Source organism: Mustela putorius, unplaced genomic scaffold (genome assembly GCF_011764305.1).
Source record: "Mustela putorius furo isolate JIRA1106 unplaced genomic scaffold, ASM1176430v1.1 tig00003845_pilon_pilon_pilon, whole genome shotgun sequence".
NCBI classification, from domain to species: Eukaryota; Metazoa; Chordata; class Mammalia; order Carnivora; family Mustelidae; genus Mustela; species Mustela putorius.
Window position 1 is genome coordinate 55,653,050 of NW_025421998.1, and position 23,616 is coordinate 55,676,665.

Here is a 23,616-nt window from a genome sequence, read left to right on the forward strand (position 1 = left end):
TACTCCCTTTACAAGTAGTTCTTTCATTAAGTGTCTTGAACCATCTGAATCAGAGATTATTTCCTATAAGAACGCTGTCTAAGCCAATAACCTTTAACAACAAAAAAAAGTAATTCTGATAGTTTATTTTGATAATTTCTTGCTCCTGTAATATAGTGATTGATAGCTCAGTATTCTTAATACAAATATAACTAATACAAAAATAACTAATGTCAAATAAGAAAAAGAATAGCAAACAACTTAAAATCCATGCATTTGCACAATTTTTTGTTTTAACTTAAAAGATCCAGAGTTTGGTCTCATTTAAACAAATGAGAAGAAAAAAAAATGAGTGAAAGTGGGAAGTATGGATGGAGGAACTGTTTAGGAAGCAAATATATTTGGGCCTGTACAGAAATTGCCATCTTTGTAATTTGGGCTTTTTTTTTTTTTAAAAGATTTTATTTATTTATTTGACAGACAGAGATCACAAGTAGGCAGAGAGGCAGGCAGAGAGAGAGAGGAGGAAGCAGGCTCCCTGCTGAGCAGAGAGCCCGATGTGGGACTCGATCCCAGGACCCTGAGATCGTGACTGGAGCCGAAGGCAGCAGCTTAACCCACTGAGCCACCCAGGCACTGGGCTTTTTTTTTTTTAAACAAGTCTCTGACTCTTATCTTCTTGATCCTCCAGGGTCTTTTCTATGATAAAAGGATGGAGAGCCATGGCTATGCCTGGAAGTTTAGGGACATGCCTTAAGTTAGTGTTGTGCAAAGCATATTTGGGAAGATGTGTTATCTGCTGCATAGAAATGCCTCATGGCAGGTGGTGGGGCAGGTGAGACGGCAGTGTGGCAATTTCTTCACTAGCACACCTCCCTTTCCTGAAAATTAGAACTACTCAATTGCTTTGCCCTCTGGGGAGCTGCTTAACAAGCTATGACTATCAACCAGCAAAGCACACCAAAATCCAGTGGATCCCCATTTTGAAAAGTGAGATTTAGTTCTATGCAATTGAAAGGGCAGAAGGTCAGGTGAAGAAACCGGTGCTCTAGCTCAGGGACGGACACCTCTGCCTGGAGGCTTGGCTGCCTGCACACCAGGCTGTCCTTTCACTACCCCATCCAGTACTTGCCAGGATGAAGCAATGGGTGTGACGAAGCTCAAATTCATCATTCATCTGGAAGCACACCATTGACCTTTCAGGACACTGCGTTAGATAAAGAGGCTTTCAGAAGCCATTATTTCTATGCATCTCAGTTTTGTTCAGATAGCAACATCCTTGCAAGTTTCCAGTGTGAGTTTCCATAGCTGCAGACAGTGATGTCTTGATTTATACATGTACAGAACTGGATTAGCTGTTGATAAGAAAACGTTAGTTAGTGTTATAACTGCTCCTTAATTTGCATATTCTATTAATTAACTTTCTCCTTGGGAGTGACCAGATTTGAAAAATGAGAGCAAGAGAACTAGGTAACAGAGATACAAAAGATTTTAAAAGTTTTTTCCCCCAAAGACCCTTCTAATACTGAAGCCCCCCCCCCCACCTTGTCCCTACTACGGGTCTTTCTACTTCTGCCTACACAACTCTAATGACTTCACTGTGGGGAAAATGGGATGGGTATTGGTACTTGATCATTTGCTGAATACTGTGTGCTGGGTATTAGCTCCTTTATTCCCCATAATCACCTTAGCAGATAGGAATTGCTATTTGCATAAATTTTGAAACTGAGATTCAGAGAGTTTAAGAAATTTCTTAAAAACAAATATGTAGGGGTGCCTGGGTGGCTCGGTGGGTTAAAGCCTCTGCCTTTAGCTCCGGTCATGATCTCCGGGTCCTGGGATCGAGCCCCACATCGGGCTCTCTGCTCGGTGGGAAGCCTGCCTCGCCCTCTCTCTCTGCCTGCTTGTGATCTCTCTCTCTCTCTCTCTCTGTCAAATAAATAAATAAAATCTTAAAACAACAACAACAAATATTTAGACTTCTGATTTCAACTCCAGCATATAAAAGCTCAAAAGTCATCATTTTTATCCTAAGAATAAGAAAAAGCTGAACAAACTGAAAATCAGTTATTTTTCTGGGACTCAAATTCGTGGGGCAAACTGGTACTCGCAAGTCTGGAGAGGCAGGTGAATAAAGAGAATACTGCTAAAACCTTACCTGGAGTAGAAGCCACTGGATCCATAAACTGATAATAAACACTCAAATGATAATTTTGGAAAGTTGCTGGAAGCTGAATGTCGACTAGCATGAGTGTGAGAAACTATTTGGGAAGGGGATCACAATTTTAGTGGGGGCCCCCTATTTATGTGAGCTTTATATCCAGGAACCCCACCAGGTTCTCAAGGTAAAGATAAGAGAAAGATATCTTTGTGGATCTACTCAAGGGAAAAAAAGCATAATCATTGTGAAATACACCAAGAACATTCTCCATAATACACTCCAGAAGAAAATACAGAGAATATTGCTGTGCCAGCAGATTTGGTTTCTGGTGAAAACTCACTTCCCAGTTCATAGACCTCCATCTTCTCACTTTGTCCTCACATGGCAGGAGGGGTTGAGGAAGCTCTCTGGGCTGATGTTTATAAGGGCTCTAATTCTATTCATGAGGGCTCAGCCCTCATGGCCTAATAACCTCCCAAAGGCCCCACCATCAAATACCATCACGATGGGGAATAGGTTTCATCATATGAATTTATGGGGGTCGAGGGGGATGAAGACATTCATTCTGCAGCAGCAAGAAATGTTAAAAGAAGTTTTTTTTACACCAAATTTCTTGTTAAACAGCCAGATTTAACCTAAGCGTCCTTGCCAAACCCACTAAAATCACAGTAAATGGGTTGTTGTAAAGCTGTAAGCCCACAAGGACAGAGAATAGAAGAGGTGATATCAATGAAGTGGACACATGGTATCAAGCTTGGCAGACCTCAGGAAATGAAGGAAAGCCAGTGTGCAGTCTGGTATACACTGCACGGCCTCTAGGGGCTCAGGAGTCACTGTATGAGATTCTCATCTCCTTCATTTTCTCTGTAGCCAGCTTTCATGAACTGAGGCTAAGAAAATGTATTGACTGCTCACCTTATTCAAAGGATTTATTTATTTGCTTGGGTTTAAAAGTACACAATTCTTATGAGTAGTGTTGCGAACAGAGAAACCAGATACTCCATATTAATGACTGTATACAGTTTCTGGGTACAGATCTGGCTCTGTCTTCAGGAGCACGTCCCATGAGAGGGAAATTCATAACTGGCAGGGTAGCTGTTGGCATTGATTGATGAACTATCGGATGATGCAGCCTTGGTTTGTTTGGCATTTTTATCCATGCCTTGGCTGAAAGTTTAGAGGGCACATTGATTTAATTTTTGGATGACAGGAGTCTGGAAAGGATAGCAAATGCATTGGGTGATAGAATGAGAATCCAAAGAGATCATGACAAGCGGGAGAACTGGGATAAATCTAACAAGATGAATTTTAACAGTAATAGATAGGAGATCCTGCACTTTGATACAACAAGCCAGGACTCACAGTACTTCCAGGGAATTTATTGATACAAATCACCAAGTTTGGGATAGTTAAGTACAGGTATGTGGTATGCATGTTGGGGGTGGGGAGGGGATGGTTTAGTAATAGCAGGTATGAAGAAGATTTGAGGATTTGAGTTGAAAGCTAATTTAGGGAGTATGATGTGGCTGCCAAACTCAATCACTGACATCTTTCTATAAGTAGGAACACTTGGACCAGCCAAGGGTTAAAAGTTCAAAGTTAGTTAAAAGCTGACCCAGCAGCCTTCTGGAAGACCCAGCCATAATTGCCATCTACCCAATTTCTACCCCTTCTCTGTAGTGAATACTGAAGATATTTGTGTGCTGATAACAAAACTGATGATACTAACTGTTCAAACCACAGGGACTTCTTCATTAGCTTGAGCAAATTTCCTAATCAAAAATGTGCTTTTATACCATTAAAAGTGAAACTTTGCCTCCAGTCACTTTTACCCTTAAAAACCCTTTAGGAGAAAACCACATTGGAGACCATGTCAGTCTTGGTAAGATCACCAACACCCATTTCACTTTTCAGCAATGGGAGCAGGTTGCTGTCTCTTTAGCTGAGCATCAGTGGGGTAGCTGGTTCCATTTTTGTGGCATGATAAAAGAAAAATATCCATCTTTTTTTTTTAAGTTTTTATTTATTTATTTGACAGAGAGAAATCACAAGTAGATGGAGAGGCAGGCAGAGAGAGAGAGAGGGAAGCAGGCTCCCCGCTGAGCAGAGAGCCCGATGCGGGACTCGATCCCAGGACCCTGAGATCATGACCTGAGCCGAAGGCAGCGGCTTAACCCACCGAGCCACCCAGGCGCCCCAAATATCCATCTTTTCAATACAGGAATCACACTCATGTAGCAAGATACTCCCATTATTAGAGAGGGAAGCAAAGGCATTGAGTGACTAGCAGGTTTCCAACCCCTCCTGACACTGGGGCACACATTAAATGAGAGGAATGGCTGGAAGTATTATACAGTCTCTCTTTCTCTCTGTGTGATTCTCTGGAGTAGAATTTGTTTAAGCTACACATGGATCTGATAGCTGTTTGGTATCACCACATTTAGACAAAAATGTCAAGAGTGTGTAGATTTCCAAAGCCTGAGGTCAGAAAGGGTGTTTAGAGGAGGACAGTTCCTCAAAATAAGGTCAGTTGCCTATAATTTGATACCTTAAGGAGATTCATGGCTGCCCATTTTAGCAATAAGGTAAGTGTCCCTGATAATCTAATCTGCAGTTTAATTGTTTGTCTGCCTTGGGGAATTATTGGGTATCTAGATCTGTTCTTCATCATTACTATGCATCATTGCTCCTGTGTCTCAAAAGGTCTCAACAGGAAGCTGGGATTTTAGAGTCCTCCCCTCCACACACACACAATATAAAAAATGCTAAGGAGATGTCATTGTTCTTTCCTTGTCTCTCCTGGCTAGCAACTCTTAGGCAGGAAGAGAACTCACCTTAAGGAAGGAGAGTCCATAGGCTTGTCTTCCGTAACAGGGAGCTGCAAAAAGAAAACCAGGCATGTATTGAAGAATGGGACACTTAGTGACATATAGACATGCTTATCTAATGCACTTGGTAAACTTCTCTGAAAGAGATGTGGGCAACTGTAGAATCCTGGAGCCTGTGAGATTGCAAACCTAATTACCTAATTTCTAGGAGGTTCACAGACCCTGTCATTATGCTTGACCCCGGGAAAGGTAGAGATTGCTGGTCTTTCAGCATACTCATCACCATAGGAAGAGAGTACCATTTCTTTTTTTTAAGATTTTATTTATTTATTTGACAGAGATCACAAGTAGGCAGAGAAGCAGGCAGAGGGGGAGGAGGAGGCAGGCCCCCTGCTGAACAGAGAGCCCAATGTGGGGCTCCATCCCAGGACCCTGGGGTCCTGACCTGAGCTGAAGGCAGAGGCTTAATCCACTGAGCCACATAGGTGCCTTGAGAGTACCATTTTTAATTCAGGGATCTCTTTGGGTCAGGGCCTGAGCCAAATATCAATGTATAAAACAGTAACCCAGACCTCAGATTCCTGCACAGGTGATGTTCCCAGAGAGAGATTCACCCTACTGAAAAACCGGACTTAATGTGGTCTTTGGCTGCATGGTGCAAGCACTTAGGTGTAGTAATTTACAGAATCAAATAAGTACTCATATTCAAAAGCTTTTAGTAGAAATGGTGCAATTAAATGACCAATGTTTCAGCAAAGTATTTTAAATCTGCATTTAGCAGATAAATTTCATCCTGAAACCAAGGGATAAAGTCACACTTGTGATTTTTCACATGCTAATATTAACTGCTTTCGTACATTTTAAGCCATGACAATAGACTTTGTACTGAAATCTAAAATTACATTTTTAAATATACTCAGAGCCTTGTCACTGCATAGTTTAGTGGTTTCCAGAACTTATTGATCCCATAATGTCGAAACAAATTTCTTTTTTTTTTTTTCTGCTTTGTTTCAAGGCACTTAATCTCCCATTAGAGGGGATCAGTTATCGAAATTGGCTATAAAGAGCCTTAAGGCTGAATTAAAATTGCACCAAATAAACAATTATGTCATTATATTTGTTAAAGGCAGTCATCACTTGGCTTATCCTGCTTGTGCTTTAGGGACTTGGAGTTGTAGGGTAATTTTTTAGTGGAAGTTTTTAATCAAACTGTCATCTGTCCAAGCCATCTTGTTGAAACATAACATTTCTGACCCTGGTAGCATCATGGGAATTTGAAAGAGAATATAAATTTGCTTTTTCTGACTTTCCTTATTGGTTCACCAAAAAGAAGAATTAATTTTTTATGTATTCATAGATTAAAATATCAAACTTTAAAAATCTTTGTCCCTAGAAGTGGGAGAGCAAGATGTAAATTACCAAAAATCTCCTGATACTCTTATGCATCTTATTCACCAGTGGAACTCCCACCGAAGGATTACGGCCAACATATACTGAGCAGTTACTTCCCATGCTGGGCTCCATTATTGGTATTATCACTTAATCCAGACACTAACTCTGTGAAGCATGTTTTATTATTACATCCATTTTACAGATGAGGAAACTGAGGCATAGGGCAAATAAGTTATACTTTTTTAAAAAGTTATTACTCTTGGGATGTGTGTGTAGTTCAGTCACTTAAGGGCATGCCTTCTGCTTATGTCAAGATCCCACATCAGGCTCCTTGCTCTGCGGGGAGCCTGCTTCCTCATCTGCCTGCTTCTCCCTCTGCCTGCCACCTCCCTCTTGTGCTCGCTCTCTTGCTCTCTCTGACAAATAAACAAATAAAATCTTTTTTTAAAAAAGTTATTACTCTTTTTGGAAATAAAACGTGTTTGTTTTACTTCAAAACAAAACCAAACCCAGAACACCAGACCCTTTACCCCAAAGTGCCCTTGACAAAGCTCTTGGGAAAGGCCTGGCTTCAACCAAGCTGGGGATGTGGGTGCAGAGCTCACTTGAGGCCAGGTGTATGACTACAGCATTTGTGTTTTAACATATTCCTTCTGGAATAATCTACATATGAAATAAGAAAATCCTCACCTAGCCTTTTGACCCAGTGACTATAAAACCCAGGGAATGGACTGGATGAAAATAGTGCATTTTCAAATCCCCAATTCCCTCTTGAGTTCTGTTTCTTTTCCTTACATAGGTTTTGAAGAGACTTTGGCCCAAAAAACAAGCTGAGCTGCTCCTGTTTAAAAGAGACTGTTTTTCATGAGTGCTACATGTCGGGAAACAAAAGAGAGGTACCAAATGCAAAGAGCATGTACGCCATCTTCTCTTCCGTTAAAGTGTTTCTAAAACTGACCTAGACTCCTTTATTTATAATGACACTTGGTATAAATGACCTTTGGGTAATTTGGCCTTTGCAATCAGAGGATCTTGGGGCTTTTCCCTTTGGCTTTGCTTTCCCCTCGTTTTCCTCCCTAAAAAGGACATGATAGAATATATTCTCTTTATTCTGAATAAATCTAACTCCATGAACAAGCCATGCTCAAGCTGTGCTGTTGATACTTGGCTTCTGGAACTTTGTCGTTTGGCGGAGCAGCTTCTCATTTTATTTGCTGAAGTTAGAAGCATTGGTGGGTGGTTTGCTCAGGGAATCCTTTTACATTCTACTTGGAGAGCAGCTCACAGGTTAAGATGTTTAAACTATTGCACTGGAAACGGTGTAGCCCTTTTAAGCCAGGCAGCTTGACGATGGTGTCGGCAGCAGGCAAATCAGTTTCCAGCCTTGGAAAGGTCATTCTGAAAGAACTGTCTTCTGTGTTTTGTGAAACGTAGTTAGATACTTGGAGTCTTCTCATTTGTTTAAGTTTGCACTTGGGAGCTAGGATGAAGGAAACATTTAAGAGGCTTTATTTTCTGAGTTCTGAGTTTTCTTCAATTTTTTTTTTAAAGCTTAGAAGGAACTTCAGGGCTTATCTAGTCCATCCCTGGACAGAGAAATGAATGCTTTCAAGTGAGAGAGTTTGACCTTCAGCCTTTTCTGGGAGAAGAGGTTTAAGCTCTGTGTACCAGGTTGATCATCAAGAATATACCTTCTCCTGAATTTGTTGTCTCTGCCAATATTTCCTGTGTATTTGCCATGCTCTATGTACTGCCTGGTTCTAGGGATGTGAAGATGATTATGACCCACTTCCTCTGTTCTCTGAGAAAGGAGGTAGTTAGGTGTGATTTAGCTTGGGTTGGACACTAGGACCAGCAGGGTAATTCCTGTTAGAACCCAGCCATGCTCATTTGTCTATGTATGTCTATGGCTGCTTTCACAATATAATGACAGAGTTGAGTATTTGTGACAGAGACTATATGGTCAGCAAAGCTAAAAATATTTATGATCTGGACCTTGACAAAAGGTTTGCTGACACCTGGTTTAATCCCTCATTAACAGCAGTGGTTAGAAACAAGTGGCTTATAGATGAGTTTGCTTTGGCAAACACTGTATTTTATTTTATTATTTATTTTATTTTTTTGTATGTTATGTTAGTCACCATACAGCACATCATTAGTTTTTGATGTACTATTCCATGATTCATTGTTTGTGTGTAAAACCCAGCACTCCATGCAATACATGCCCTCCTTAATATCCACCACCAGGCCAACCCATGCCCCCCTCTCCTCTAAAACCCTCAGATTATTTCCCAGAGTCCATAGTCTCTCATGGTTCATCTCCCCCTCCGATTTCCGCTCTCTTCATTTTTCCCTTCCTTCTCCTAATGTCCTCCATGCTATTCTTTATGTTCTACAAGTAAATGAAACCATATGATAATTGACTTCTTCTACTTGACTTATTTCACTTAGTATAACCCTCTCCAGTTCTGCCCATGTTAACGTAAAACTTTGGTATCTGTCCCTTCTGATGGCTGAGTAATATTCCATTGTATATATGGACCACATCTTCTTTATCCAGTTATCTATCGAAGGGCATCTTGGCTCCTTCCCATAGTTTAGCCATTGTGGACATTGCTGCTATGAACATTGAGGTGCATGTGGCCCTTCTTTTCACCACATCTGTATCTTTAGGGTAAATACCCAGTAATGCAATTACTGGGTCATAGAGTAGCTCTATTTTTAACTTTCTGAGGAACCTCCACACTGCTTTCCAAAGTGGCTGTACCACATTGCATTCCCACCAATAGTGTAAGAGGAACCCTCTTACACTTTCTCCACAACCTCTCCAACATTTGTTGTTTCTTGCCTTGTTATTTTTTGACATTCTAACTCTTGTAAGGTGGTGTCTCATCAGGATAAGAATGTCACTGCAGGAGCCTCTGACCCTCCTGTTTTCCTAAGCTGAGCCACCTTCACATTGAGGCTCTCTCTGTGGCTCCTAAGGGCGTTTGAGTTTGAGAGCCTGGATGCAGAGCAAGACCACTTAAGGTGGAGAGAATGAAGAGTGGTCTATCTTCACACAGCTTCAGGGCTAAGCCTTGACCCAGGGACCCCAGTTTTTTACTATCAGGAACCCTCTCATAACAGAATCTTCAGGCACTGATGGGAGTTACAGAAGGGAGGGAGCGGGCAGTCCGTAGAACACTCTTAACCCCAGGTGCAGGGGTTATTTCTTGACCTTTGGAACCTGGAGCAGTGCCAGCACATAACAGATCCTAAATATTGTTGAATGAATTAGTGCAGAACAGAGCAAATAACTAATGACACTTTTTAATTGGTGACGGAAAAGTTGAAATTACCTCATTGCATTTTCCATACATTTTTAAATACTCCTTTTAATGGTATAAAAGCACATTTTTGATTAGGAAATTTGCCCAAGCTAATGAAGAAGTCCCTGTGGTTTGAACAGTTAATATCACCAGTTTTGTTATCAGCACACAAATATCTTCAGTATTCACTATAGAGAAGGGGTAGAAATTGGGTAGATGGCAATTATGGCTGGGTCTTCCAGAAGCTGCTGGGTCAGCTTTTAACTAACTTTGAACTTTTAACCCTTGGCTGGTCCAAGTGTTCCTACTTATAGAAAGATGTCAGTGATCGAGAGATTACCATTATTATTCACAGGTGATAAAAAAACTCAGCTTTTCATAATATATAGAGAATATAACTTCATATCACAAAGACGGAATCTGAAGAAGCTATGAAAGATGCCATAGTCACTTCTCTGTTGGGTGGCAGCATTCCCACCTGAGCTATGGTAGACAAAATGAGTTCATTCTATTTAAAATACTACATTTTGTAAATGGTTTAAACCCTTGGCAGCTAACATTTATCGAATGTTTACTATATAGTAGGAACTATGCTAATAGCTCTTTATGCAGTACTTAATGTAGTCATTGCTACAAACATGAGGAAGATTGGATTATTATTTTCATCTTATACATTTGGAAACTAAGGCAAGTTCAGAAAGGTTAAATTCCCTGAAGTTGTACATGTATTTGTTGGCAAAAACAATCTACTTCTCACTCCAAGCCACTTAGCCACTGAACTGCCAGTCCAATAACTTGTTTCAATAGTCTGTGTTTAATCACATTTGTCACCTTTTCAGTACAAAAATTCTAGACATAGGTGCTGTCTGGGCCATATATTGCAGTGGGATTTTCAAAGCAATTCTTAACCTAGGATCCATGATAACTTGCACGTTTATAAGTGCTTTAAGGACACTGCAAAACCCAAATATTTTATGCAAGCCGTGTGTGTGTGTGTGTTTTATGTGCATAGGTGAGCGTTCTTCCAGGGAATAGCTTTAACTGAAGTCCAGGACCCAACAAAATGTGAAGAACAATGTGCTTTCTTAATAATTCAATTGTTTTTTCATTTCCTTGGGTAAAAATTTCCTGAATATCAACCATGTGGCAGGTAGTATGTAGGGAGAGTTAAGATGAATGATGCATTAAGGTAAAAGCCCTTTCTATCATTTATTTTGCAATCAACTTAGCAAAAGGAGGCCCTTCATATTTTTCTTCATCCATAGCTCCAGAATCTGACTTACATCGTGCTTTAACTGATAGTTTAAAGCTCAGTAAAAAATTAATAATGCTGAATATGTTCATTAGTATATTATGAAACCTTAGAAACTTGATTCCCTACCAAACCAGTAAAAGAAGCCTCTGTATTATCTTTTCATAAATTACATAATTATTCAATCTTATTTTAGTCCCGTAGTTTTTTCAAGGTCCTCAGTCTTTGAAAAACATAAACAACAACAAAAAATGTTTTTAGCAGTAAGATTGAGTCTTTTCACATCAGGTTTATTTTTCAGGACTCTTTTTGTGTCAAGTGACAGAAACCCAACCTTAAATAATGACAGGAATTTATTTAGTCACACAGCTGAAGCACTAAAGCAGATTTCATTTTAGGAATGTGTGAGTCTAGAGTTCATAATGTTAAGCTTCATTTCTCTGTCCATCCTTTGAATAGGCTTTTGCCATATGGTAAGAAACAGCTCCAGACTCTTATTCTATCAATTTAGCAACCTCAGCAGAAAAATAATCTTCCCCAATCTCTCAGCAGAGAAGTCACAAGCAGTGTTTGGATTGACCTGGATTAGATATACTTAATGCTAAACTAATAAGTCCTATAACTACAGTCAAGAAGCACCCAGGGCCAGGATCATGTATCCACTCATGGAGCTGGCATGGGGGAAAGAAATTGTTCCACTCAAATAACATGGTATCATATAGATCAGAAAACTCATATTACTGTAAGAGAGATGAATGGTGCCTGATGGACCAAAATCACAGATGCCCATCACACCAACATATGTGTTCTCAGAAAACTGCCTATCAGGCTGATAGTCTGTCCTTTACTTAATGATAAATGTTCTTTACTATGTACCAGGCATTTTTCTAGGCACTAGAGATACAGGAAAACAAAACAGGCAAAGATCCTGCCTTCATGCAGCTCACATTCTAGTTAGGAGAGAGAATCAATAAAGAAAGAAAATAAGTAAATTGTATAGTAAGGCAGAAGGTAAAAAAGCATTATGGAGAGATAATAGAGAAAGTAAGATAAAGAGGTGTGGAGTTTATCAGAGGAGAAAGGGAGATTCAGTGTTAGCATGGTCATGAAGTGACTCTGAACAAAGTCTTGAGGTCATTGAGAGATGACCATATAGATACCAAAGGGTTTAGAGGTCAGGGAAAAAGGAAACAGCATGTGCAAAGGCCCTGAGATAGGAGCATTCATGGCTTATTCAAGGTTTAGCAAAGAGGCCAAGGTTTAGCACTCAAGATTGGGTGAGAAATGGGTAGAATATTAGGAGATGGCACGCCTTGAGAGGACTTTGGTTTTTACTCTGAGGGAAATAAAAAGCCACTGGAAAATTGTAAGCAGTGTTAAACTTTTTGAACAGGAATGTTCTGGATGCTGTGTTGAGAACAGGCAGAGTGGGGGCCAGGGGAGAAGCAGGCAGACCAGTTAAGAGGATTTGGCAATAATCTAAGTGAGAGATGGTGACTTGGAGCAGGACAGTATCAGTGTAGGGGATAAGTAATGACCGGATTTTGTAAAATATGTTAAAAATAGAACTTCTAGTCTATCCTATCTGATTTCAGTGTGGGAAAAAGAGAAAGGAAAAAAGTCAACCTCAATTCCAAGATCTTTAAGGATAGCGTTGATATTAACTAAGGTGGGGAAGAGTGAAGAAGGAGCAGAGTAAGGAAAAAGGGAAAAATAGGGAAAACTACTGAACTTTATTATATTCAAGCCAAATCTATTTTCAAACCCCCAACATGTTCATTTCTCTCCCCCTCAAGAAAGGTCCTTACACCTACCAACACCTACTTTGTATCTGGTCCTGTGCTAGGTGTTTGGAGTAAAGCCGTAAGCGCACAATTTATAGGCTGTTGGAGATGACAAGGATTACTCACAGGGAAATTTAAATAATAGTAGAATATTTGAGTAACCACTTGGACAATGACACAAACTTTGTTGCAATAGGACTAATTCTGCACCAGGGTCTTGTAGGAATTCAGATAAAGAAAGGCTAAATTTTTCTGATCAAAATAAGGAAGGTATAATTGAGGCAGGAGGATTTTGGTTGGCTCCTGAAAGAAAAACTAGATTTGGATAGATGGTTTGTTGCCTCTAACTTGGCTGCCTTTATTCTTTAACGGTCTCCATTGTGGCTACTTGTCAGAATCACCTGGAAAGTTTGCTTTAAAAATGATTCTCCGGGCACATGGGTGGCTTAGTCGTTAAGCATCTGCCTTTGGCTCTGGTCATGGGATCGAGCCCCAGATCGGGCTTCCTGCTTGGTGGGAAGCCAGCTTCTCCCACACTGCCTGCTTGTGTTCCCTCTCTGGCTGTCTCTCTCTGTCAAATAAATAAATAAAATATTTTTTTAAAAAATTATTTAAAAAAATAATTCTCATTTAATTGACATAGGCTGAGTCTTGCACATCAAAAGTTTTTAAAGCTTCCCAGTGATTCCAACGGCAGCCGGAGTTGAGACCTACAGTGTAAAGCAGAGGCTGGCAAACTACAGCTACTGGGTCAAATTCAGCTGCTGCCTATCTTTGTATATAAAATTTGACAGGTAAACCCCCATGCCCGTTTGCCTACTCAGTGTCTGTGGCTGTTTTCAAGCCCAAACAGCAATGTTGACTAGTTGTTATCCAGCCCAGAAAAAGTTTGCTAATCCACTGTGTGGTAAGAGGAATATGGACCCTGGTATCACACAAACAAAATCTAAATCCTATTTCTACCAAGTAATAGCAGTGTGACTTAGGGCAAGTTACTTCACTTTTTGAAAGATGGTTACTGCACCTGTAAAATAAAGATAACAGGTAGGTCATGAGGTTAGGGAAGAATAATCTGGTAAAGAAACAAATATAGGACCCGGCTGGAGGAACTTTTCAATGAAGTCATTTTCCTTTCTTCCTTACTTTCATTTACTGAATGGACCCAACCTCTCAGAACCTTGCCTTTGCAAAAACAAACAAACAAACAAACAAACAAACTGAGTTCTTTTGATTTCTTGAGGAGTTATTATAGCCTTCATGGAGTGAAGGCTATATTATATGCCTCTTCATTTCTCAGCTGGTAAACCTTAACCAGAGCCTTTGGGTGTTTCAGTAACCAGATGCTTTCAAGAGGAGATCAAGATGGACCTGCTTTGTATGTTACTGGGTAATGAAGAGTTTTTAGTGTGTTCTGGTGTATTTAATATGTAATATAATAAAAAGGACTTATGTGTCATGTCAAGGGGTAGAGCATAAATGATAATGACAAGGGAAATGGAAGATCAGATGGTATAACCTCAGTTGACGGCAGAATCAGCATGATTAACGTTCTTAGCTAAAATAGCCAGCTTTCAAAATCGTTGTTCCAGCCTTTCCAAGGAGCTGGGAACATGAGCTGTTTCATGATGAGAAAGGACCTACTTAGTTTCCTGAGTGTCTGAAGGAATAAGGGACAATTCTTAAATTTTCAGAAAGATTTTAGAAGAAAGCTACTTAACTAAGGGAAGTGATAATGGGAACGTGGATTTGTAGAAGACCTTCAGGAAATCACGTGCACACACATGAATGTCTACACACATACACGCGCACACACCCTGATAGAAGGACAAATAGCTTTATACTTCACTCTGACCGCTGGTTCTATAAACTATCTCATGCCATGTCCTTAGTGTCTTAGGCTATCATCATCATGTGTATGATTTATTGTTCAAAGGCTCTTACAACAGTGACAGTCTCAGGGGCTGCATTAAGGCTTTTGCGGGCCCTAGGTACTTTTGTCTTTGTAGGCCCCTTATTTCATTAAAAAATATTCAAAATTATATTCTTGATTACATGGGTTTAAAGAAAGATACAATCTCAGTTGAATTATATTTATTTTTTCTTTTGACTTGAAAAGAAATTAAAACATTTTCATGGCTCCCTAAAAGTATTATGCCCTCTTGGCACTGTGTGTATTGTACCTAATGGGGAGGTCAGCCACTGACGAAAGGATACAAAGGCGATGCACCACATTACTTCAGGAATCAGCAAGTACTTCTAACAAGACACAGTAGTAGCCACTTTTTCTATATTCTGAAACTCTGTTCCTGAACATCCAATAACGACTCCCAATGTGTCAGTGGACACCAAAGGTGATTGTAACCATGTATGATATGTTCCTGCCTGGATGGATGTTACATTTAGTACTGTGACATAGCCATTGTCCTTTCCCTACAGCTGTCTCCTTGTCACTCATGTACAGCCATCTAGAAATAGTGTCAAGACGGAGAAGTGGACTGAAAATGAAGAAGTTAAAGAAAGTAGTGAGTTTAGGATGCTGTGCATTGCCACCTGGGGTTTCCAAAGACAGGTTGATGTCCATGAAATATGCCCCTGACACTATATTCTAAACAGCAGTACGAAGACAGCTTCTCACACCATGACTCAGCTAGAGGAGGCAGCAGTCTGAGTGTGATATGGAGTGACTGAGCAGCGCTAATGTGTTTTTCCTGGCATGCGTCCTCTTCCCGGAAAGTCCTACTTTAGTTGGAACAATTGCCGAGAGTGAGGAAATGGGTGCAGGGTGGAGGGCACAGTCACTCACCTAAGTTATAGTCTATGTCATGGGCTCTACCACTTTCGTAGCACTTCAGAAACTGGCACAAAGGAAACTTCCTTGCAGTAGTTTGGGATGACAAGGCCATTGTCAGATCCCAGGCCGGCCAGCCCTAATTTGTATGTTAGAGTAGAATTGCATGCATGGGCCTCAGTGTAACTCGTTTGACCACTGCCCTTTGATGTGATCAAAGCAGCAGGGGTTTCACCATAGCCTCTCTGGACCATTCTTTAAGTGGCTTTTGTATGTGTTTGGTATTGGGTGGGCATGCTTTACTTGGAGGAAGGAGGGGATGTATGGTGAAAAGATATTACAAATTATGAAAGATTATTAATTCCAAATTAAGTATAATGCCAAAAAGATTAGCGTATCATAATTCTGGTTTCTTTACCAGAAGCAGACATCTAAAATGATATTTAATATGAAGAGATAAAGAGAAAATACTCCCTTAAGTGATTTATGGAAACATGAGCCAGGGAGAGGGTAAGGGAGGAAACTGTGTCAGATCTAACTCAAAAAGCAGCTACGCAAATCAGTTTCTTTCACAGAGTAATTTGTGGAGCTATTGTTGAAGGTTGTATTTGAATAAGAGCTTGTCTCTCATTATCCTGCTTCTCTCCTCTAGGAGCCTATAGTGAAGGTGCAAACTTTTACCTGGGTGATTATAGCTGGTTGTCATGGAAACTGCTAGGAGGCACCCAATTCAGCATTATGACTCCACTGCAGGATCACAAGCAGGAGGAAGAGAGAGTGGGCTTAAATAAGAGACTTGCTAATTAATGGAGTGCCAGGGGACAGCTTAAAGAGAAAATCACACAGTAGATAAATCCAGGTCTTCAGGGCTCTCAGAAGGAATGATGGCAGTCCCAAGGGAGCTGTGGGAGTGTTTTCTCTATCATCTGTCCCATTTTGGGTCTTCAGAGGCCAGTGTGCCTGATTCTCTGGAGCAAGGTAGAAAGGGAACAGCAGTCTTTAACATGCCAGCCAATTGAATTCAAGATATGAAATGGCTCAACTAAACCAGAAGGTGTTGATGGCTTTCCTAGTCCCAATCCCACCCCTGCCCTTGTGTTTGTGTTCAGGTTCTTGGAAGGAGCCATTTTTGGGGAGCAGGCTCTCCTGCCTTCTGCGCTCTCTCTCCTCTCTTCCACGCTCACAAAATACCAATGTGGTGCCTCCTTTTGGCTCCTTCCTCCTTTCCTTGCCTTCTGGCCTACTTGCAAGGCTGTCTCTTGACCAGCTAGCGAAAACGCAAGATCATCTGGTACAGCAGAGTCTGTGAATAAAATCTGAAAACACCATTGGAGGCGTTAGTCCACAACTATCAGCTGCTGGGAGGGGAATGGGGAGTATTATTTTCTCACTGGTCATCCCTTTTAAAACACTTCACAAGAAATGAAAGATTGATTTGATCGTTTCATTCCACAAACGTTTTCTAAGTTTCATTTACTGAAGTGGGTGCTGTGGAGTTTACCTGATGTACACGTAAATCAGACAGTCTACCTTTCAGTAAGCCTCCCTTACACAGGAGAAATAAATCTGTGATGCCTGGTGAATGGAATCCAAACAGTACGCCCCCCTCCTTCTCTGTGTTGAGAGAAATCACACCGAGATGAGCCTCAATATCCATACGTTGTGCATTTGTGTTGAACCGATATAGTTTTGTTTGACTCATAAATATGTACAGGGCCACTCTGCTAGATGCAAGGTCTGCTGAATTTATGCCAGCATCTACAGATTAGTGTGTGCTAGGTCAGGGGCCAGCCTGGTCTGTAGTCATGGCAGGTGGCTACTCCAGGCCAGCTCCTTGGCAAGGTGGCTAAGCTTTACTAACAATGGCTGACGATGGGTTTGTGGCATATGAGACTGTGATCTTTAGTTCCAACTCAAGGCCTCACTGTGGTCTGGGCACACAGACCAACAGCAGCATGGCCACAGTAGAGGGAAAGCATCCATCGGGCTGCCTGGGACAGGTGTCCCATGAGGATCCCATGTGGGAAAACTAACAGTGACCAAAGTGACCTTTCTCTTGGCACTTGTAAGCAGGGCTAACTCTTCAAACAAAAGAAGTCCTCAGTTGTTGAACAATTTGGAATGAAAAGAGGCCTTAAAAAGTGAGATAATAGGCTTTCTGCTAATATAAGCATGTGGGTGCTCAATTAATTAATTGGATAAATAAAAGAGTGAAAGTCAGAATTATTTTATCGGTCTCTGGGATATCTCTCTTTCTGTGACCTTATTTCTTGTCAACCTTACCCTGCTCAGGCAAGCCAGCCTCTGCTGCTCCTCAAACATGCTCTCATCTTAGGACCTTCACATTTGTTGATGATCCCTATGCCCAAGACATTCTTCTCCATGAGGTCTTCCCTCATGGCCTTAGAGCGCTCCCTCCTCCCAGCTCTCTTGGTCTTCCTGTCCTCCTTTGCTTTTATCCATGAAAATAATTACTATCTGACTTTACATATTTACCAGTTTCCTCTATTGGAATGTGAGTTCTAAAAAGACAGGGGCTTTACTTTGTTTTCTCCTGTTCTACCAGCACCTAGAATTGTGTTTGGCCCATAATAGGTGCTTAACAACTGTTTGTTTTTGAAGGAGATGGGAATCTATTCGCATCTGAAGTTCCAGGACTGCATTCTTACACATTGTGAAGAAATACTACTGGGAGGTAGGAATTAAACACCCTAAGAGTGAGGCAGACCAAGTAGCCTCTGATTCCAGAAGAAGAAGAGGTGATTCCAACAGAGGAAAATCAAGGAACAGTTGGGGAAGGGGCCATTTGACGCTTAGAAGATAGGTAGAATTTAGACATTTGAAGGATGGAAGGGAAGTGAAAGTGGAGGACATAACATGAGCAAATGCATAAAGTTATTAAGAAGAGCTCATTTTAAGTTTACACTTTAACCTCGTTATATAAGTCAATGTTTTCAGTGATTCTTGACATGAAGAAAAAAATTGAACTCAACTGGGTGACATCAATGACATAACCCAACTTTAGATTCAAATCTAAAGCAGCCTTTCATTGGAATTGACTGCTAAGCAAAACTATGGTTGCTTTTTATTTTATTGATACACTTGGACTTAATCCAAATGATGAAGATAATATTTTACATAATAAAATTGATAGCAGTAATTTTTCATTTACTACAAACTGGGCACTGTGCTAATCACTTTATATACAGTGTCTAATTTAACCTCTTAAACAGTCCTTTTGGGGAAACACTAATTTTACTCCCCTTTCACAGATCAGAAAGAGAACTGAAGCATAGAGATAAAACTTGTCAAGTTTCACACAGCTAGTACATGATAAATCCAAATATTTCAACACATGCCTGTCTGATTCCAGAACCTATTTTTATATTACAAGTCAAAAGAATTAATTTTCAATGCAACAAAATAGAGTGAAGGCAAAAAGAAGAGAAAGAAAAAAAGGAAGGAAGGAAGAAACGGGAAAAAAAAGAATGGAGCTCTTTTAAACCAGAGCAGGGAAATACAGAAAAGAAAGCAGGAGAAAAGATGGTCTGAAATGTAACTAAACTCAGATTTTGAAGGGCCTTGCTTTCTGGTTGCTCTATTCTCTAGGAAATAACAAAGTCCAATTCCATGAAGCTTGTAATGACACACCAGAGGCTGGTATGTAAAATAGGTGTAGACACACAGCCAGTCAGGTAGGAAGGACAAAGGGGGAGCAGACATCCCAACCCATGCACCCACTCTCTGCAAACCCCTAAGGCACTGCTGTGCAGAGTCTGAAAATCACTATTCTATTAATAGGGAGCTATTAGAGGTATTTGGTCTGAGAGGCTAGATTAGAGCTTTGTTTCAAAAAGATGAATCTGTCAACCAAAAGACAAATTGGAATGGGAAGGAACCAGCTGTAAGAAAACCAGTTATGAAGACTCTTGCCACAGTCTGTGGGAGAGGGAATGAAAGTCATAACTTAGGCAGGCCTGACCATGAATCATTAATTCTTGAGTTAGGACCCTCATAACGTATGTGGAAAAGGGACTACTGGGAGAAAAACAGGAAGGGCTGGTAGGTTTGGGGAAATCGACTGAGGTGATAAGTATCCAAATGGGCACCATGAGCTCAGGCTTGACTCACACCTGTGCAATCCCGAGGGAAGATATTAGCCTCCAGCAGTGCTCCAGGTCAGGTCGATATTCACCTGGTTCTTCCCACCCGGTTAGTTTTCTGCAGGATCCAAGCCTGCGATTTGGAGTATGGGAAACCAAGGAGACAAATTTAAGTGCCAAGGAAAATGTTGGCGCCTAAAGGACTAAAGTCTCTAGCTTAACTCCCATTCTCAAACTGCTGAGCCCAGTGGGAGAAAATCAGACAGCTTTGTGTACAGGTACAACTGAAGGGACATCATTGCTTTGTTGAAGCCATGAAGTCCCTCATGGGATTCTCATCAGTCTCCTACCTTCTTGACAAGCTGTTTGAGCCTCTACTCCACTGTTTTTCGGTAGGTGGCCATGTTTGTTTTCTCTGGGCCTGATATATTCCAGTCCAGGGTTTTAAATGCTATTGTGATGGTCAAGATTCCAGAACCTTTGTCTCTTACCATGATTCTTTTCTGTGCCCCAAACCTGAACCTCATATAGCCATTGAATATCCCATAGAAATCTCAAACTTGGCATGGCCTGAACAGAACTTGATTTCTTCCCTCAAATCTATTCCTCCTCATGTCTTTTCCCATTATTGTAAATGGCAACACCATTCACCCAGATGCACTAACCTTGAAACCTGGAAACCATTCTTGCTTCTAATCCATTGGCAAGTATTCCCTGTTCTACCTCAGAACACGTCTCTTGCAAATCTATCCTTCCTATTGATTCGATCACCATCTCATCCAAACCCCCATCATCAATACCTAGGTCACAACCATCTCTTAACCAGTCTCTTTGTCAGTCCTCTGCTGCCTGCTACCTTCCCCTCTACTTCCCACACATCCAGAGTTTTCCATTTATTCTTATTCACCCCCAATTCACCTCTTAGCAGCCTTCAACACTATTAGCTACTTAACTTTCTTTTAAGTTCTTTCCCCCCTTGATTTCCAAGATGGCTCAATCTCCTGGTTTTCCTCTAACTGTTTGGGTTACTTCTTGCTTATCTTCTTTTCAGACTCATCCTCTTCAGTGGCCATTAAATATTAGAGAAGCTCAAGACTCTATCCTAATTCCTCTTCTCTTCTTCCTCTATATTCTATTCCCCTGACCTCACTAGTGCTTGTTTATCAACTACTCCAACAACCAACATATTTATATCCAAAGTCTGGAAATCTCCTTTGAGTCTAGTCCTGTATATTCAGATGGTTCCTTGACATCTAGATGACTATAAGTATCTTAAATTTATCATGTTCAAAACTAAACTAAAATTAAATTCCTTCCCTGAACATGGCCCTCTTCTGAGGCTCCTAAGCCCAATGAATTGCCCCATATTCCACCCCATTGCACAAGCCCCCACTCTCTCATCCTCTCCCCTTTGTCCATTTCCCCAGACAAAGGCTGGAAAGACATGATTTCTGGAAGGGGCTCAACACACAGAATTCCATGTGTTCGTGGCTCGTGTGAGAGTGCCTGTACTCCCTGACCACAAGCACATCAAGGAGGAGCTGAAGGGGTGGGCACAATCCATCTATAATTCCTTTACTCTTCTTTGTAGTCGCACTGTATGTGTCTGGATCCTTAAATAATGAGGTTACTTTCCTTTTTTTTCTTTTTTAACTTTGTAAAGAATACCTAACTGTCCATACTCGGTAACTTTCTATTATTACTTTACTAGGGCTGCCTTAACAAATGCCACAGGGTGGAAGACTTAAATAACAGGAATTTATTTTCTTGGAATTTTGTAGAACTGAAGTCCAAGATCGAGGTGCCAGCAGATCTGTTTCTTCTGAGGCTCTTTCCGGCTGCCATCTTGCTGTGTCCTCACCCATTCACCTCTTGATCTGTGTATTGTCTGTGTCTTAATTTCTTCTTATAAACATGCCCAGTCCTGCTGGATTCGGATCCACCTGTATGACCTCATTTTACTTTAATTACTTCTTTAAAATTCCTATCTCCAAATACAGTCACATTCTAAGGTACTAGGAGTTAGAACTTCATAGAAATTTTGCGGGGAGGGGCACCTGGGTGGCTCACTTGTTAAGTATCTGCCTTTGGCTCAGGTCATTATTCCAGAGTCCTGGGATCGAGTCCTAAATCTGGCTTCCTGCTCGGCAACCCTGCTTCTTCCTCTCCCTCTGCTTGCTGCTCCCCCTTCTGCACTCTCTTTCTCTCTCTGTCAAATGAATAAATAAAATCTTAAATTAAAAAAAAAAAAAGACAGACACAATTCAGCTGAACCCAAAACTCCTGCTCTTTTCATTCAGTGTCACCTCTGTGAGAGCGCTCTGCGTTAGTGCATGTAGTATGTTTATTTTTCACTGTTGTATAATAGTTGGTCATATGACCTTACCAATATTCATTTGTTCTCGGGATGCACAATTGAATTGTTTCTGACTTTTTGTTTTAAGAACAGTGCTACTTTGACCATCCTTGTCCATACTCCTGGTAATTATACCTAAGTATATACCTAAACATGAAATTTCTGGATGGTAGGGTGAATGCATCTTTTGTTATACTAAATAATGTCGAATGGAAAATAAATTGATAAATACCCTATATAGTGTTATGGAAATTTCCTTCAGTTCTCGTTTTTAAAGTTTTTTTTAATCATGATTTTTAAAACATTTTATTGACTGCTTTTCCTGCTCCTATTAAATTTAACAAAAGCATAGCAGATGTGATGAGTGGAGTGCTGTGTTTAACAGTTACTAACTCATCTGTTGCCATAATCATATTGTATTTCTTGATTCTGTTAATAAGGTGAAGAGCATTAATGGGTTTTATAATGTAAAATTACCCTTGCATTTCTAGAATAAACTCTCCCTAGTCATGATGGATTATTTTTTCATACCTCACTGGGTTTGGTTTGCTAATATTTTACTAAGGATTATTACATCCATGTTCAGAAGGGAGATAGGACCGTAACTTTCTTTTCTCACCTTGTCCTTGTCTGGTTTTCAATATCAAAGTAGTAGTAGACTCTCAGAATGAGTCTGGTAAGAATCTGTTTTACTGGGAAGGATTTGTGTAAGATTGGAAATTATGTGATCTATACATTTTGGTAAAACTAATCTGCAAAACTAGTTAGACCTGGTGTTTTCTTAATTGTCTGATAGCTTTTGTTTATGTGGTTAGTATTTTAAAATTTTTATTTATTTAATCATTCCTTATATTAAAGAAATATTAACATTTTTTTTGACGATTTTATTTATTTATTTGACAGAGATCACAAGTAGGCAGAGAGGCAGACAGAGAGAGAGAGGAAGGGAAGCAGGCTCCCTGATGAGCAGAGAGCCCGATGTGGGGCTCAATTCCAGGACCCTAGGCTTATGACCTGAGCTGAAGGCAGAGGCTTTAACCCACTGAGCCACCCAAGTGCCCCAACATGTTTTTGTATAGTATATTTTCTCTTTAAAAAACCTCATATAGAGTACCAAACCGTAGACACTCTGTAACTTGCTCGTTCATTTTATGTTATGCCTGTGAGAGCTATCCATGTTAATTTTCTGCCAATTTTAATATTTTCGTTCTCTGAGGTCTGATTTTATTTTATTTTTTATTGGTTCTACTTATTTGGCTCCTATAGTCCCATTACCTTGTATTTTTACTGACTTTGCCTCCACTAGAACTTAATATGGGGGAATTCTTTGAGGAGTCGAGAGTGTATTTCTCTTGAAAGCATTTCTGTTGGTTTTCATTGGACACCTGGGGATACACATCCATTTGAACTTCTTACTTTGCAGTTTTTTAACCATACTAGTTGTGTAAATTTGGACCTGAAAACGGCGTGCCAGTCAGCTTACAGTCATACATTCTCAAAGGAGCTTTTTATTTCTTCTTTATCCAAGTCTGGATGAGACAGAAATTTCTCTCTCTCTCTCTTCTTTTGTGTGGTGGAATTTTTCAAGCTTACCTTTTCTCGTGCTTGTAAATCTTTGTGTTTAGGGCTTCGTGAGGGGTCTCTGGTTACATTCCCCACCGT

General features: G+C 40.4%; 2 long non-coding RNA genes across 2 annotated transcripts in view; one reads left to right on the forward strand and one right to left on the reverse strand.

The window, feature by feature from the left end:
* LOC101686799 overlaps positions 1 to 7,484 on the forward strand; it is a 34,976-nt gene extending 27,492 nt beyond the window's left edge. Inside the window, exon 3 of the long non-coding RNA XR_198785.3 lies at positions 7,160 to 7,484. This is a non-coding gene — a long non-coding RNA (uncharacterized LOC101686799). The remainder of the gene's footprint in view (positions 1 to 7,159) is intronic.
* On the reverse strand, positions 963 to 20,150 carry LOC106004875. The gene is made up of 3 exons (XR_001177935.2): positions 19,949 to 20,150; positions 4,975 to 5,018; positions 963 to 1,334 (listed from the first exon to the last, which is right to left on the reverse strand). It is a non-coding gene; the product is annotated as an uncharacterized LOC106004875 (long non-coding RNA).
* Positions 20,151 to 23,616: the final 3,466 nt, after the last annotated feature.